This window comes from Macaca nemestrina, chromosome X, assembly GCF_043159975.1.
Source record: "Macaca nemestrina isolate mMacNem1 chromosome X, mMacNem.hap1, whole genome shotgun sequence".
Lineage (NCBI taxonomy): Eukaryota > Metazoa > Chordata > Mammalia > Primates > Cercopithecidae > Macaca > Macaca nemestrina.
Genome location: NC_092145.1, coordinates 151,574,684 through 151,590,487, shown reverse-complemented (window position 1 = coordinate 151,590,487; position 15,804 = coordinate 151,574,684). Strand labels below are relative to the sequence as shown.

The following is a 15,804-nucleotide window of genomic DNA, read 5'->3' as shown; positions in this document are numbered from 1 at the left end:
ACTATCATTTCATTTTATGTTATTATTTGTATACATTGATGGAGTACAACTGTAATTTTATTACGCAGCTTTTAGTGCAGCCATCACCTGAATAATGTACATTGTACCCCTTAAGTAATGTTTTATTGTCCACTTCTCTGCCACTCCCCAACCTTCCAAGTTTCCATTGTCTGTCATTCCACACTCTACGCTCATTGACTACGGTTTTGATGCAGAAGTCCCTGGAAGAACTTAACACAGTTTCCTCTATCGAACCCTGGCATCCTTTTGCTAGTGACACCATTTTTAAAAAGAAAAGAAAAGATCCCAGCAACAATTTCGAAAAGGGAAAAGACAGTTTAGTTTAGAGAATTAAACTGAATCCATTTAAACTTTGTATTTATATATTAGTTCACATTACTAAGGATTTTGTACTTTTCACATTACTAAGGATTTTGAATTTTAGCACTATTCAAAGGATAATTTTCAGGATGAAATCATATATGTAACGTGCTGAACTAAGTGCCTACCACACTGTAAGTATACACTACATTTGCTTACTTTTCTTCCAGTAGAGTATCTAGACTTGTGACAATTTAATGAAGAGTGAGATTGGGGGAAGAGATGTCCCTGAATCTGCACTCGTGTGAGCAAAGGTACTCATGGCAATCCTCCAAGGTTGTAAACTTTTACATTTGAAACATGCACCCCGATACCAGCCCCAATCTAATCCCACAGGACTTCCCAGCTACTTAAGCAATTACATCAGTTGCAGTGAAATTAAGTTTACACACTGACACTGAAAGGAAAGATAACAACAAAAATTGAAACTCAACTTCAACAATGACAACCGGGCATGATTCATAGACTGCAAAACCGAAGGGACACGAATTATCTCCAGCTCTTCTCAGCACTGAAGAGAAGAGCATGAAAAGGGCTATAAATCAAACTTTAATTTAGAAATTTCCTGGGATTTCACTTTCATTTATGATCATCTTATTCCGAAAGGACTTCTAAGTCACTCTCATCAGTAAAAGAAACAGATAAGCACCTCACTTAAGTACAAATCATGGCTGATGTGTCTCAATTCCCTAGCTCACCTCGCAAAAATATGTCTGTGCCTGTCATTTATTTTTTTTTAAATGTGATCCCGAATAAATTTTACATTTCAGGATATGTTCCAATCTGATGAAAATCAATTCTAAATTACATCATGGGCTAGGCACGGTGGCTCACGCCTATAATCTCAGCACTTTGGAAGGCCGAGGCGGGAGGATTGTTTGAGACCAGGAGTTTGAGACCAACCTGGGCAACATAGTAAGACTCCATCTCTACAAGTTTTTTTTAATTAAAAAATAAAATAAGATAAGTTACATCATACCATACTCTTAGTAGATAAAACGTTTTAATTTGGTAAGGAAAGGGTTTTAGCACAGCAGTTCTTTGTAAAAATTATTTTCCCTTTACCCAAGACCCAAATTATTTTCCCTTTACCCAAGACCCAAGCCTCCCCATTGCTGTAATTTCATCTTTTTTTGTTTGCTCATTTGAGACAGGGTCTCACTCTGTTGCCCAGACTGGAGTTCAGTGGCACAATCATGGCTCACTGCAGCCTCAAACTCCTGGGCTCAAGCAATCCTCCCATCTCAGCTTCCCAAAGCACTGGGATGACAGGCACGAGCTCCTGTGCGGCCTCATCTCTTGAACCTGTTAGATGGTGCCACTATGTTTTCAATGCAGTGTGTATTCAGTGTGCCCTCCACCTCTATAGGACTCAGGACAAAACATTACCTCCTGGATTCTCTTTGCCTCTTCATGATGGACGGCAATCCACCCCATCCAGGAGGCTCTGCTACAGTAAGGACCCACACGCTAGCAGCCGTATGCATGCTTTTTCTTCTCTCTTATTTAAAAAAAAAAAAAAAATCAAGATCTTGCCAACACTTTTCTATGTAATACCTGAACCATATTGCAAAGGGTAAATTGTCCATTTAACAAATTGCTTGGAGACACAAAGATATGCCATTTAAAAATTACACATAAAAAAGCCTACAGAATCTCTAACGCAGGGGTCAAGAAATACACCTGCAAGCAAAATAAGGCTTTATAAATAAAGACTAATTAGCATTCAGCCACACTCATGTGTTTATATATTGTCTATGGCTGGAGACAACTGAGTCAAACAGTTAAGACAGTGACCCTATCTGCCACAAAACCTAAGAGATTTGCTACTGGCCCTTTACAGAAAGTCCACTAATCCCAGCTCTAACAGAAATGAAGTGCAGGTAGCATGTGTAACTTTAAAGCTCTCAGTAGCCATATTAAATCAGTAAAAAGAAGCAGGGGAAGTTAATTTTAATGACACATGTTAGCCCAATATATGCAAAATAGGATCATTTCAACACATAAGGAATATTAAGTTATTAATGAGAAATGTTCTATTTTTTCCATAAAAAGACTTGGAAGTCTGGTGTGTTTTACACTGGTCAGATGACATTTTGATTCAGACTAGCCTCAGTTCAAGTGCTCCCTAGCCACTGGTGACTAGCGGCCACCACATTGGTCCCTATATATCTGAAGAGCATGCCAAGTAAGAAGAGAAAAAGATGGAAAAGAACACAGTTTCCACTCAAGGCTGCAGCTTCAGACAAGTCCAATTACACAGTGATTGCGAGAATGTACACTTTCTGCTCATCTAAGTAGATCCCAAGTAATATTTGGGACGTACTTACACTAAAACATCATTCGTTGCATTGAATGAGATTCACACACAGCCCAGTGTCCTGTATTTTATCTGGCTCCTAAGCCTCTGTCCCTGAACCCTCCTGCTTGTCAGTAACAACTCAAGTGAGGGTAGCAAGCAGAGGCCAGGCCTGCTGAGATGCCTCCCCTACCGTAAGCTCTGCCAAAGATGCCGCCAGAAGTCTTTGCTTTGCTCGTGCAGGCATTTAATGCTTTCTGAAAATTGTTCACAGGTGCATACCCACTGGCCTTGTAAATCAATTAAAAATACATTCAGCTGGGTGCAGTGGCGCACACCTGTAATCCCAGCACTTTGGGAGGGCGAGGCAGGCGGATCACTTGAGTCCAGGAGTTTAAGGCCAGCCTAGACAACATGGCAAAACCCTGTCTCTACTAAAAATACCAAAATTAGCCGGGCATGGTGGCACACACCTGTAATCCCAGCTACTCAGGAGGCTGAGGCAGGAGAATCGCTTGAACCTGGGAGGTGGAGGTTGCAGTGAGCCGAGATCGCACCACTGCACTCCAGCCTGGGGGATAGAGCGAGGTTCTGTCAGGGAGGGAGGGAGGGAGGGAGGAAGGAAGGAAGGAAGGAGGGAAGGAGGGAGGGAAGGAGGGAGGGAGGGAGGGAGGGAGGGAAGGAAGGGAGGGAGGGAGGGAGGAAGGGAGGAAGGGAGGAGGAAGGGAGGGAAGGAAGGAAGGAAGGAAGGAAGGAAGGAAGGAAGGAAGGAAGGAAGGAAGGGAGGGAGGAAGGGAGGAAGGAAGGAAGGAAAAAGAAAAGAAAGAAGAAAAGAAAGGAAGGAAAGGAAAGGAAAGGAAGGAAAGAAAGAAGAGAAGAAAAGAAGGAAGGAAGGAAAGAAAGAAAAAGAGAGGAAAGAAAGAAAAGAAAGAAGGAAGGAAGGAAGGAAGAAAGAAAAAGAAAGAAAGACAGAAAGACAGAAAGACAGAAAGAAAGAACAGACAAAAGAAAAGAAAAAATGGGATACATTAAGGATACATTCATCCAGCCCAAGGGCTGCTGGGTGTCGTGCAGAAGCGCCTGCCTGCACCGTCTGAAGATGGGTCATAAATGTCATCGCCAACAAACGAGTCTGCTAGTCGAAACACAGAAGCCATCTCCCTCTTAAGTAGAATTGCTTAGAGGAAAAAAAAAAAAAGAGTTTTGTCTCACCCAGACCCTACGAACGCTTTACAAAGAATATAAAGGACTGACAGAATCAAGAGTCTACAATAAGAGTTGACTATATGGCCAGGAGCGGTGGCTCACACCTATAATCCCAGCACTTTGGTAGGCCAAGGTGTGTGGATCACCTGAGGTCAGGAGTTCAAGAGCAGCCTGGCCAACATGATGAAACCCCATCACTACTAAAAATACCTAAGTTAGCTGGGTGTGGTGGCACACACCTGTAATCTCAGCTATTCGGGAGGCTGAAGCTGGAGGATTGCTTGAGCCAGGGAGTTGGAGGCTGCAGTGAGCTATCATCACACCACTGCACTCCAGCCTAAGCAACAGAGTGAGACTCTGTCTCAAAAAAAAAAAAAAAAATTTTTTTTTAAAAGAGTGACTACAAATAACTTTCCTTATTGCTGTGGAAAAAAATGATAATCACCAACGTCTCCTTTTTGCCTCGAGGGACTATAGACCAGCCCTTTTAGAATCAGTCAAAATGAAGAGCTTGGGAATAGACAATGAGATGTCCAAAGAGTAATTTTAGAACGTGAGAGCTGTCTGAGAACCCACATACAAATCCAAGTTGTAAAAAGCAGAGCTTGTGTGTTCTGTTTCCCATATCCGAGAAATCAGTGACATAGCTCAATATTTCTCCAACACAGAGCCTTCCAAATGTGGTTTCTTCCTAAGGCCACTGTAACACAGTTGAAAGCACAGGGTGAAAGCTGGATTGTGTGGAACAGAGGACTGTCAGGTGAGAGAGGAGTTGGGGTCTGTGGTCGGGGGACACTTTGCAGATGAGTGAATCAGTGGGCAATTGTGGCATAATCAAAGTTGTCTACATGATTCGAATAAGTAAGAATAGACTCCCAAAATGAAGGAAAAGATCTAGTGACAGCCACAATTATGCACTTTTCCTTTTACTCATCTTGAAAAACCATTTGGGAGAAAATTTCTCACAGAAAGAACAGAGAAGATTTATGTCATGCTTTTGCAAGTTAATTTCCATGCAGAGTCAAATTTCTCATCATCAATCCATTAGTTAATGATTGTTCAGAAGACATTTCCATGCAGAATGAGGGTTATCTTTCAGTTGGAACAAATTTTTTTTTAAACTCTGTGCACATTAGTGAGGTCAAATGAACATTACAACCCAGGAGAAGACTAAAATAATCCCACTCCCAAACCAGAATGTTTTCTTTTCAGTGTTTCCCTTATCATTTCACCGTATAGTCTCAGCTACAAGAGAGGCACTGGGAGGGCTTGTCAAGTGTCCAGAATTCTGGGGATATGCATTCAGTTCTCACGAGCTCTGCATTTGTGGTGGTACCATCTTTTCCTCTTATTTTGCTGACAGCCTGCCCACCTCGTCTTGAGATACGTTTATCCTACAAACCAGAATGCTCATTCCAAAACAGAAAGCATAAAATGCGGCCGGGCGCGGTGGCTCAAGCCTGTAATCCCAGCACTTTGGGAGGCCGAGACGGGCGGATCACGAGGTCAGGAGATCGAGACCATCCTGGCTAATATGGTGAAACCCCGTCTCTACTAAAAATACAAAAAACTAGCCGGGCGAGGTGGTGGGCGCCTGTAGTCCCAGCTACTCGGGAGGCTGAGGCAGGAGAATGGCGTAAACCCGGGAGGCGGAGCATGCAGTGAGCTGAGATCCGGCCACTGCACTCCAGCCTGGGCGACAAAGCGAGACTCCGTCTCAAAAAAAAAAAAAAAAAAAAAAAAGAAAGCATAAAATGCTCTGCAAAAACAACAGCCTGCATGGTATCAGTAGGCTTCTAAAGGAGTTGTTTCCTTCTCCCTGTACCAGGAGAACATAGCCCATCAAATTCTCAAATTTCTTATTGGGCAGAAAGATTTCTTTTCGGCCGGGCGTAGTGGCTCATGCCTGTAATCTCAGCACTTTGGGAGGTCAAGGCGGGAGATCACTTGAGCCCAGGAGGTTGAGGGCGCAGTGAGCGGTGATCATGCCACTACACTCCAGCCTGGGCAACAGAGCAAGATGGTGTCTCAAAAGAAAAAAAACAAAAAAGCAAACGCTTGGCAGTCTATTTTTTTAAAACCTATGACAGAAAGAAATATTTTGTTTGTTTGTTTGAGACAGAGTCTCGCTCTGTTGCCCGGGCTGGAGTGTAGTGGCGCCATCACAGCTCACTGCAACCTCTGCCTCCCAGGTTCAAGTAATTCTGCTGTGTCAGCCTCCCGAGTAGCTGGAATTACAGGTGCACGCCACCACACCTGGTTAATTTTTTTATGTTTAGTAGAGACGGGGTTTTGCCAAGTTAGCCAGGCTGGCCTCAAACTCCTGGACTCAAGTGATCCACCTTCTTCAGCCTCCCAAAGTGCTGGGATTACAAGGGTAAGCCACTGAGTCAAGCCAACAGTCTGCATGTTTTACTTCACTAGAAGTTATCTTGTGCTATGTCCAATCTAGAATTCATTAATAAGAGGAAATAAAATGATGAATGCACTTAATGCCACTGACTTGTGCACTTAAAAATGGTTACAATAGCAAACTTTGTGTTATGTATATTTTACCACAATAAAAAAAACTAAAAGTGAAATAAAACCAAATAACCATAAAAGGCCACCCTCAACACCAGGTTTATGGAGAGTCTTATTCTTGTGTTCCCAGCACCCAACGATGCCAAAGTCTGCTTTTCCCCCATGAGCCGGAGTTCTGGAAATTTATCTCCCCACTAAGCAGCACATTGTTTGGTCATCCTGGCCATTCAGTCCTGTCTGGGAATGTGGCCATAATTTAAATATGCTGTTAAAATGCAGAGCTATGTATTCACAGCATGGTCTACTTATTTAGCCATAGGGTGTAGACAAACAGAATTCTGTTTAAATATTTCCGCAATATCCAGTTACATCTCCAAATTCGATGACCACAGCTCATGTTTCCCCTTCCTTATTGACAATCATAAGCAATTTCTGTGCAAAGGGAAATGGTGGCTATTTTCATAAGCAATCACATTCTTTAATGAGGTTTTTTTTTTCTTTTTTGTCTACTTGCAGGTAATTTATGAGTAGGTGTATTTTGACTTTTTTTTTTTTGAGATTAAGCTTTCCTAATATAATCCCACTCTCCAATCTGCTGTGCTGGTTGACTTTGGGGATGGTTGTCAGCTCTGTGACTTGGTTTTGTGGCCTCTTGACTGTCTACACAGGGCACTCCATGGACTTGGAGGAAGATGGGAGAGTCCAGAGGTAAGGAGGATATTGCAGGGCTGGGACTAAATAACAAAGAAAAGGCCAGAGAGACTCCGGGAGAGCAAGATCAGTTCACACAGAAGAACGAAGTATATGGCAGGCACGTGGGGCCAGGAGGCCATGCAGCTGCGGCTGTGAAAGGTCAGTTCAGGAAGGGCCTATATTCCTGGCTAAGGAGTTTAGATTATACCCTGCAAGGAAACGGGAGACCACGCAAGGGTTTTCAGCAAGAGGGTATATGGTGACCTGAATAGCAACTCCCAAAACATACATCTAAGTTTGAACTCCCAGAACCTCAGAATGTGACCTTATTTAGAATTAGGGTTTCTGCAGGTGTAATTACAAGGATCTCAAGGTGCGAACACACTGGATTTAGGATGGTCCCCAAGTCAAATGACTGGTGTCCTTATAAGAGAAAGGAGAGGGAGATTAGAGACAGGGACAAAAGCGCCATGTGAAGACAGAGGCAGAGACTGGAGTGACAGTGAGTCTGCAAACCAAGGAGCACCAAGGATTGCTGCCCCCCCCCCCACCGGAAGCTAAGAGAGCTGCATGGGATGGAGTCTCCCCCAGAAACTTCCAGAAGGGACCAGCCCTGCCGACACCTTGATCTCAGGCCTGTGGCCTCCAGAACTGTGACAAAAGCATTTCTGCTGTTGTAAGCCACCCCCAGTTCGTGGTGATTTGCTACAGCCACCCCAGGAAATGAACACAGATTCACATCGTCAGATGTGCATTTCAGAAACATTACTGTGGCTTCTGTAGAGGAATATAGCTTGAACCAAAAGAGGCAAGCGTTAAAGGGAGACCAATCAGAACAACTAACGCAATAATTCAGATGAGAACTGAAAACGTCCGGTTCCACACAGGGACAATGAAGATGAGTTTTAAGGCAAAGGACTTGCACAGATATGGTCAGATTGCCCCACGTAGGGAAGGGAGAGCAAAAGGACAAGGATAGGAGGTACTAGAGGGGTGCAGGGCACAAGTGCGGGTGACCTGGAAAAAACGGGACAACTGGGCCCTGGAACGGCAGGCATGAAGGGCATGGATGTAGATAAGGTTCCTCGCTGCTAAGTTAAGAAATGAAAGAACTTCCTGCACAATGACCTCCATAAAGAGGCAAAGCCATCTTCTGAGAATGTGCAGGGAAGGGGTTGGGGGAAGCACTGATCATTTAACAAAGGATGGAAGACAGGGCTAAAGAGGGATGCACAGAATCTCTTGCTCTCAGGAGGGCCCAGCTGGGGTTGAAGATCACAATGCTGTAGTAACACATATTTGCTCAGTTATGCAATTTTTCCTTAGCAGCCATCAACTGCTTGGATGTGGACCAAGGCAGGCAGATGGCTGGGCTGATTCAAGACTGGGCTTCTGCACAGAGTGATGCACATTTCAGTTTGTTTCCAATATGAGCTCTGTTGCACTGATCGACTTCAATAAATTCTCTACAGAAACATCCAGCACACAAGGTACTCTCTAATGGATACATCGTGTGCTGTCACACGTGGGATGCTATGATAGCATTGAGAATGAATGAGCTATAGTGACAGCCAATAGGAACATTGCACATACAGTGTTGGTGACAGATGCAAGACCCCAGAAGATACATGCTGTATGATTCCATTAATACAAAATTAATTCTTTTTGAGGATGTGTACATAGACAAACTGATTAAAAAAAAAAAAAGCAAGGAGATGATTTCCCCAAAAGCCCAAATAACGGTAGCTTCCAATGGTAAGAGACTTCTAGTAGGATGGTAATCATAGGAGGCCCCCTGAGCAAATGGCAATGTTCTGCCTCTTCACTTGGGAAATCACTGATTTAGTAACAGGTATATGTCTCTGGAATGCTCTTTAACACTTATAGGTCATAAGTCACAATAAAAAATGAAAGGGAAGGAGGAAAATTCTCTGTGGCTCCAACAGCATCATATATATATATATATATATATATATATATATATATATATATATATACACACACACACATTTTATTACCTTTTTTTGAGACAGAGTTTTGCTCTTGTTGCCCAGGCTGGCGTGCAATGGCGCAATCTTGGCTCACCGCAACCTCCTTCCCAGATTCAAGCCATTCTCCTGCCTCAGCCTCCTGAGTAGCTGGGATTACAGGCATGTGCCACCACCCCTGGCTAATTTTGTATTTTTAATAGAGACGGGGTTTCTCCATGTTGGTCAGGCTGGTCTCAAACTCCCGACCTCAAGTGATCCACCCGCCTCGGCCTCCCAAAGTGCTGGGATTACAGGCGTGAGCCTTCATGCCCAGCCTATAATTTTAATACTCAACAAAATAGAGGTTAGTATTTCAATAAGCCAAGAACATTTTTCAGTGACAAGCATTTGAAACTAAAGTCAAATGGGGCTACAAGAAAGAAAAAAAGAAGGAAAGGAAAGGAAAGGAAAGGAAGGAGAAAAGAGAAGAAAAGAAAAAAGAAAAGAAACACATTGGTTCACATAACTGCAAATGTCATGTGTGGCCTTCAGGCTTGGCTAGATTCAGGTATTCCCAAGCTATCCAGGGAGGTCTCACCCCTTAGCTCCATATTCCTCACTACCATTTTCGGTCTCAAGGAGTGATAAGAATGATGTTTTTTTTGTTTTTTTTTTTTTCATTACTGGGTTTACTGGTACCTGTTTAGCAACCCTAGCAAAAAGAACAAACAAACAAACAAAAACAAAATAAACCAAAAAAACCCTTTGTCATGAATTCTAATAGAAGCCCAGATCTGGCTGTCTCTGGGTCATGATGGGTCAAAGAAGTCGCCGTGGCCAAGGAATGTGAGATGCCGTTTGGCCAGACCTGGGCCCCCAGCGCTGGAGCTCTGTATCTCAGGGACTGAGAATAACAGCCTGTGTTCCCCAGAGAAAATTTGAGTTGTTTTAACCCAAAGATAGAGGCCAAACACGGAGTCAGACCAAAACTACCAACGTCCACTACACATATTTTCACCTTCCTTTGGTGCTATCACCAAGCAGCAAATTTCCGTTCATTTGTCACTCGTATATTTCAAACACCTTCCTTCCCTTCCAACCCTCCCTGACTTAAGAAGCTAAGGCAAACAAAATAAAATACACACAAAAGAAGCAAGAGTTTAGAAGAAGGAAACAAAAGGCATGAAAAAAATGAGTGAATGATTATATTTCCCCTGCCTTTGGCCTCTAGTGAATCACCTACTAGAAATTTGTGCAAAAGGTCTGCATTCACTCAGGTACAGAACTCTTAGGAACCCTGATAGACATTCCTGCTGGCACAGTTCAGTAGAAGAGAAGACTTGGAGCCTCCAGGGATGCTCGGCTGTTCCTTAAAGAGAGAGGTGAGCTTGAAGAAAGGGTGAAAGATCGTGAATGGCCCGAAGGACTCGGGAGTGAATGACCCGAAGGACTCCAGAGTGTTCCGGACAAAGTGGATTTCCCCCAGAGGGAAAGGACAAACTCTGCCTACAGCTGACCAAGCCAGCCGGCTCCCCAGGGCTTTGCCAGGCAAATCACCACCAAAAATGTCTCCACCATCGTGTCTGTGGTTCCTTGAATCCTTTATGCTTCTGCTGAAACTGCCAAGGCAGGACTTGAAGGCTTCGCTGTGCAAATTCAAAAGCATTGTGAGATCATCAACTCTCTGGAGTCACCACCATTTGGAACCAAACCTTAAAAAAAGCCACTGAGACGGAAGCTCCAATACACTTTCGCCTCTGGTCATCTCCTTTCCGAGAAAATTCATGATATCAGATCATCCACAACTTTGATATTTCTCCCCACATTTCTGAGTTTTTCGGCGGCCAAGGAGAAGACTCCCTCTGTTTCTTAATAATTACTGATAATCGTTTCACCACAAAAGACACTACTTTGGATGAACAAGCTTTGTGGTTTCTGTCAAGTACAAACAAGGAAGATTAAATTAACATCTTGAAAACCCACAGGGTGAGCTTGCTCCTCCCCTCCTTTAGTCTGCAGAATTACCTGGAGCTCCTTCCCAGGTGCCAAGCACACAGATGTGAGCAAGACCCTGAGACACCACTGCTGCCCTGCGCTATCACCCGGGAATCCTGTGTCCCTAGCAGCTTATCCAGCTGGCTCTCAGGCTACAGTGAAACTGCAATACAGAAGGAATATTCCAAAAGAGAATTGAAAATGCAGCTGTCATATGGGCGACAGGCCCAAGTCTAGCAGTTAACAGCTACCCTGCCCCCACCCCTCCCACTTCCCTGGGAGCACCCTGCTCTCCAGTCTGCAAACCCAGGGGCTGAGGGGCCAGGGGCATCCCAACGCCTGGGTGCCCAAGGGGTGCAAGCTCCTTCCCCACCCACTCTGCTTCCCTTACCAAGCCTCTGAAGTGTTCTCCCCATCCCATAACGGGGAATAATCCCTAAAATTCAAAGGCTGAAGCTCTAATCCCCACTACCTTTTGGAATGTGACCGTATTTGGAAACAGGATCTCTAAGGAGGCAATTAAATTAAAATGAGGTCATTAGGGTGGGCCCTGATCCAGTAGGACTGGAGTCCTTACAAGAGGAGGCAATGAGGACACAGGCACACACAGAGGGACAACCATGGGAGGACACAGGCCGTCTACAAGCCACCGAGAGGAGCTGAGGGAGAAAGCAGCCCTGTGACACCGGGTTTCAAACATGTGGCCTCCAGAGTGTGAGGGAATCCATGTCTGCTGCTCTGACATGGCAGCCCTAGCCGGCTCATACGGGCCCATCCCCAACTCACCATCTCAATGTGGAGACCCTACAGGAACTCATGGCCCAGAGATGCCTTTTGGTCCCTTCACCCCCATTTTCAAAGCCCACACAGTTAGATGCAGGGGGGCTTCTTGCTCTTAAGACTGAAATGGTGCAGCTCCCGACACCCGTCTGTGTCCACGGCCATCCCCAGTACAGCAAGCTTACATGCGACACCCAGATCCCCTCTCAGGTCCCCCTTCCCCCTTCTACAGACACATCCCCAAACCCTTTTAAGATGTTGCATAACCTGGCTCCGGAAGCCAATAGAGTTTTTACTGAATCTGGCTTCACATAATGGCAACAGATTGTGAACTCGACATTTGCCAACTTTTCCCCCGTGCCAGACCATTTTTAAGTTCTGTGTGCACAGAATGGCATTTAAAGGCCTTAAATAACTCTCCAGGGGAAGAAAAGAGCAGAAAGTAGCCCACAAGGCTCCCATAACAGGGGCAGGCACAGCAGCAGCAGAGTTTGGGGCCAGTGCTCCGCTTGGTTTTCGTTGGGGTGGGAGGGGCTTTTCTATTAGATTGTGTTTTTGTTGTTTTTGCTTTGGGGGTGAAAAAGGAGGACAGAGAACAGAAAGGAACCTAGTTTATAGTGACAGTTACTTAGGAAAGTCATTTCTAGATGAGAGGGGAGAGCCCCTAGGGGCTGCTTCTAGATTCCACTCCTTGGGGTTGGAGGGGCCGGGTGAGCAGGCTTTGGGGAGTGCCTGCGTGACTACCCCAACCCTGCCTCAACCGCACCCCCTCCCTGTGCACCGACAAATAAATGGTGGCTGTTAAAAAAAAAAAAAAAGAAAAGAAAATTTTTTTAAGCAGTGCTTCCTGTTATGTTCAAGGAAGACTAGGGCCGTTTTATTATTAAGCAGTTTTCTCTTTTTAAGTAAACACACACAGGACCACATTGCTACAAGGCTAAAATCTCTTGCCTTACTCAAGCGTCGACATTTTCAATCTCCTATTTTCTTAAGCCCTCAATGAAGCCTTCCAAGAGCTTGCCTATGTTTAATTTGCATTCCGAAACAGAAAATCTAATGTGTTTTAACATTGTCTGCTTCAGCTGAAAAGGAAACTGTAAATTTATACAGTCTGGTTTAAAAAAAAAAATTGGCCATTGCATCTAAATGAGTCTCCTCCGGAAAGAGGCTGGGTGGCGCCCCTCCCCCTCTTCCCTCTTTCACTTCCCCTCCCCCTTCTCCCTCTTTCACTTCCCCTCCCCCTTCTCCCTCTTTCACTTCCCTTCCCCCTCGTCCTTTTCACTTCCCCTCATCCTCCCTCTCTCTCTCACCTCCCATCCCCCTTCCTCCTCCTCCCCTCCCCCTGCCCCTCTGTTTTTCACCCCCTCCCTTCTCCTCCCCTCCCCCTCTGCTTTTTACCCTCCCCCTCCGCTTTTTACCCTCCCCCTGCTCCTTCCCTCCTCCCCTCTCCCCTGCTGCTTTCACCCCCTCCCTCCTCCCCTCCCCCCTGCTGCTTTCACCCCCTCCCTCCTCCCCTCCCCCCTGCTTTCACCCCCTCCCTCTTCCCTCCCCCTCTGCTTTTTACCCTCCCCCTCCTTCTTCTCCCTTCCACCTCTCCCCTCCCCATCCTCCCCTGCTTTCCACCCACTCCGTCCTCCCGCCTCCTCCTCCTCCGGTTCGCATCCCTGCCTCCTCTTTCTCCTCCCTTCCCCCTCCTCCTCTGCTTTTCATCCCCTCTCTGTCCCTCCCTTCCCCCTCCTAGCCTCCTCTCCCTGCACTGGGGTTTAGGCCACAACCTACCTCCTCCCACTTCGTCTTCCAGCCTCCTCCCCTCCCCTCACCTCTCTTCCCCTCCCCTCCCCCAGGATCAGACTCTTGGGGCCGGTCTGTGCCAGCGCCCTACATGGACCGGGAAGGAATTACCGACGACCTTAGAAGAGCTGCGCACTCTCAGCGCCCCGCCCCCACGCCGCCGGCCGCCCGCGCGGGTGTCTCCCTGTGCTCCCAAAACAGGGCTCAGGCTCGCTGGTTCCTCCCGGGGGATCTCAGGGCTGTTGAGGGGACTGTGGTTTCCAGAACCCCGCGACACTCCGAAACAGGAAAGGGGACGGCAGAGGGGTCCTGCAGCGGGGGAGCCCTTGAGAAGGCCTGGGGAGAGAGGGACTTGGGGACAGAGGTAAAGAAGGGAGTCTCTTGAGGGTGGGGAAGTGCCTGGGAAGAGCACGAGGAGGAGTTGGGGAAGGGAAAATCAGGCCCAAAGTTTTAGGGCTCTGTCTCTACTGAAGGTCAAAAAGGGTTCCTGCAGGACAGTGGGAGACCTGCTCCTGACGACCCCGCCCTATAATTAAATCTCTGAATGAGAACACTCCAGAGTTGGGGCCCAGTAGCTGCCGTGCGCATCAGATGCCCCCTAAGCGTACCCCTGGAAGCCTCTGATTCTGTGTCATCAGCGCAGTAGGGGATTCGAGGAGTTATGGACGACGCCAGGATGGCATTCTTAAGCCATCTGATGGGTGAAGGGGCTTCTTCACTTCGCTGTGACTTCATTACTTAGATGTTAAAGCGTCTTCTCTTCCTAATAAAAAGCAAAGTGTAGCCACTTTTCTGTCCAATAAAATAAAAATTCCCAGAGAAAACCAACGTTGACGTTTGCATTCATGACGTGCCTGTCGTTTTCCTCTGTGTGGAAGAATTTTCCCATCCAAAAATGGGAGTTGAGGGTGGAGGGGAGGTAAATAATAAAATCGGGCTCACTCTGTATAAATAGTTTAGCATTCCGATTTGGTTACCTAGTCTTAAGAAATACATATTTTTCTAGGTCACTAAATATTTTTCAAAGTTATACTTTAAATGAGGGCTTAAATTCCACCGCGTGGAATTGTATATGCCAGAATGTAGGAACCATTTCCCTCTTGCACAGTATTCCTCTTGTTTAACGTTTAAGGACGGTATCCTAAGTTATTCCCCACTGTGTAATCACATAAGTCACCTTGTTCTTCACTAGCTTCAGTGCAGGAAATGAATACAGTTTCTCCTGCACCATGGGTCTGTCTGTTGCCATTGCCTGCACTGGGGTTGTTTGGAATTCCTGCTTGAAACTTTCTAGTTAAAGGCAGAAAACACTGGCCAAGTTTCCAAGCCCAAAGCTGATTCTTGACCTTAATTAGACCTTATATCAGAAAAGAGGGTGACAGCTACTTGGGAAGCTGAGGTGGGAGGATTGGTTGAGGCTGCAGTAAGCCATGATCGTGCCACCGTGCTCCCGCCTCGGTGACAAAGCAAGACCGTATCTCAAAAAAAAAAAAAAAAAAAGAAAAGAAAAGAGGTAAGCAAAACAGGTGAGTGGGGGGTGCTCCAGGTGTCTGGGGGGCATCGCCAATATCCCAATATCCCAGAGCCTCGGGAGGAGCCCTCTCTCCCAAAGCACTGCCTTCTGTGTTCTGGGGATGTCCTGCAAAACCTAAATATTGACAGTGGTGAGTGGAAATGTTCCCTTCTGTTATATTCTCTATTAGAATGTTTTGTATATTGATATATACACATATGTGCATTTTAGCAGGATAGTGGATTTTATTTTTTCTTATTTTTGAGATGGAGTCTCGCTCTATTCCCCAGGCTAGAGTGCAGTGGCACAATCTCAGCTCACTGCAACCTCCACCTTCCGGGTTCAGGTGATTCTACTGCCTCAGCCTCCTGAGTGGCAGGGATTACAGGCGCACACCACCACACCCGGCTAATTTTTGTATTTTTAGTAGAGATGGTGTTTCATCATGTTAGTCAGGCTGGTCTTGAACTCCTGACCTCAAGTGATCCGCCCACCTCAGCCTCCCAAAGTGCTGGGATTACAAGCGTGAGCCACCACACCCGAACCTGAGTGACATTTTTTTTTCTTTATGATGGAATCTCGCTCTATCACCAGGCTGGAGTGCAGTGGCACCATCTCAGTTCACTGCAACCTCCAACTCCCTGTTTCAAGGG

General features: G+C 45.8%; 1 long non-coding RNA gene across 2 annotated transcripts in view; it reads right to left on the bottom strand.

Annotated features, from left to right (window-relative positions):
• The window catches only part of LOC139360889 (uncharacterized), a 112,640-nt gene extending 98,993 nt beyond the window's left edge, over positions 1-13,647 (bottom strand). For both annotated transcript variants that reach the window (XR_011618444.1, XR_011618445.1), the window contains exons 1-2: positions 13,627-13,647; positions 1,771-1,882 (exon numbers count right to left, since the gene is read on the bottom strand). This is a non-coding gene — a long non-coding RNA (uncharacterized lncRNA). The remainder of the gene's footprint in view (positions 1-1,770; positions 1,883-13,626) is intronic.
• Positions 13,648-15,804: the final 2,157 nt, after the last annotated feature.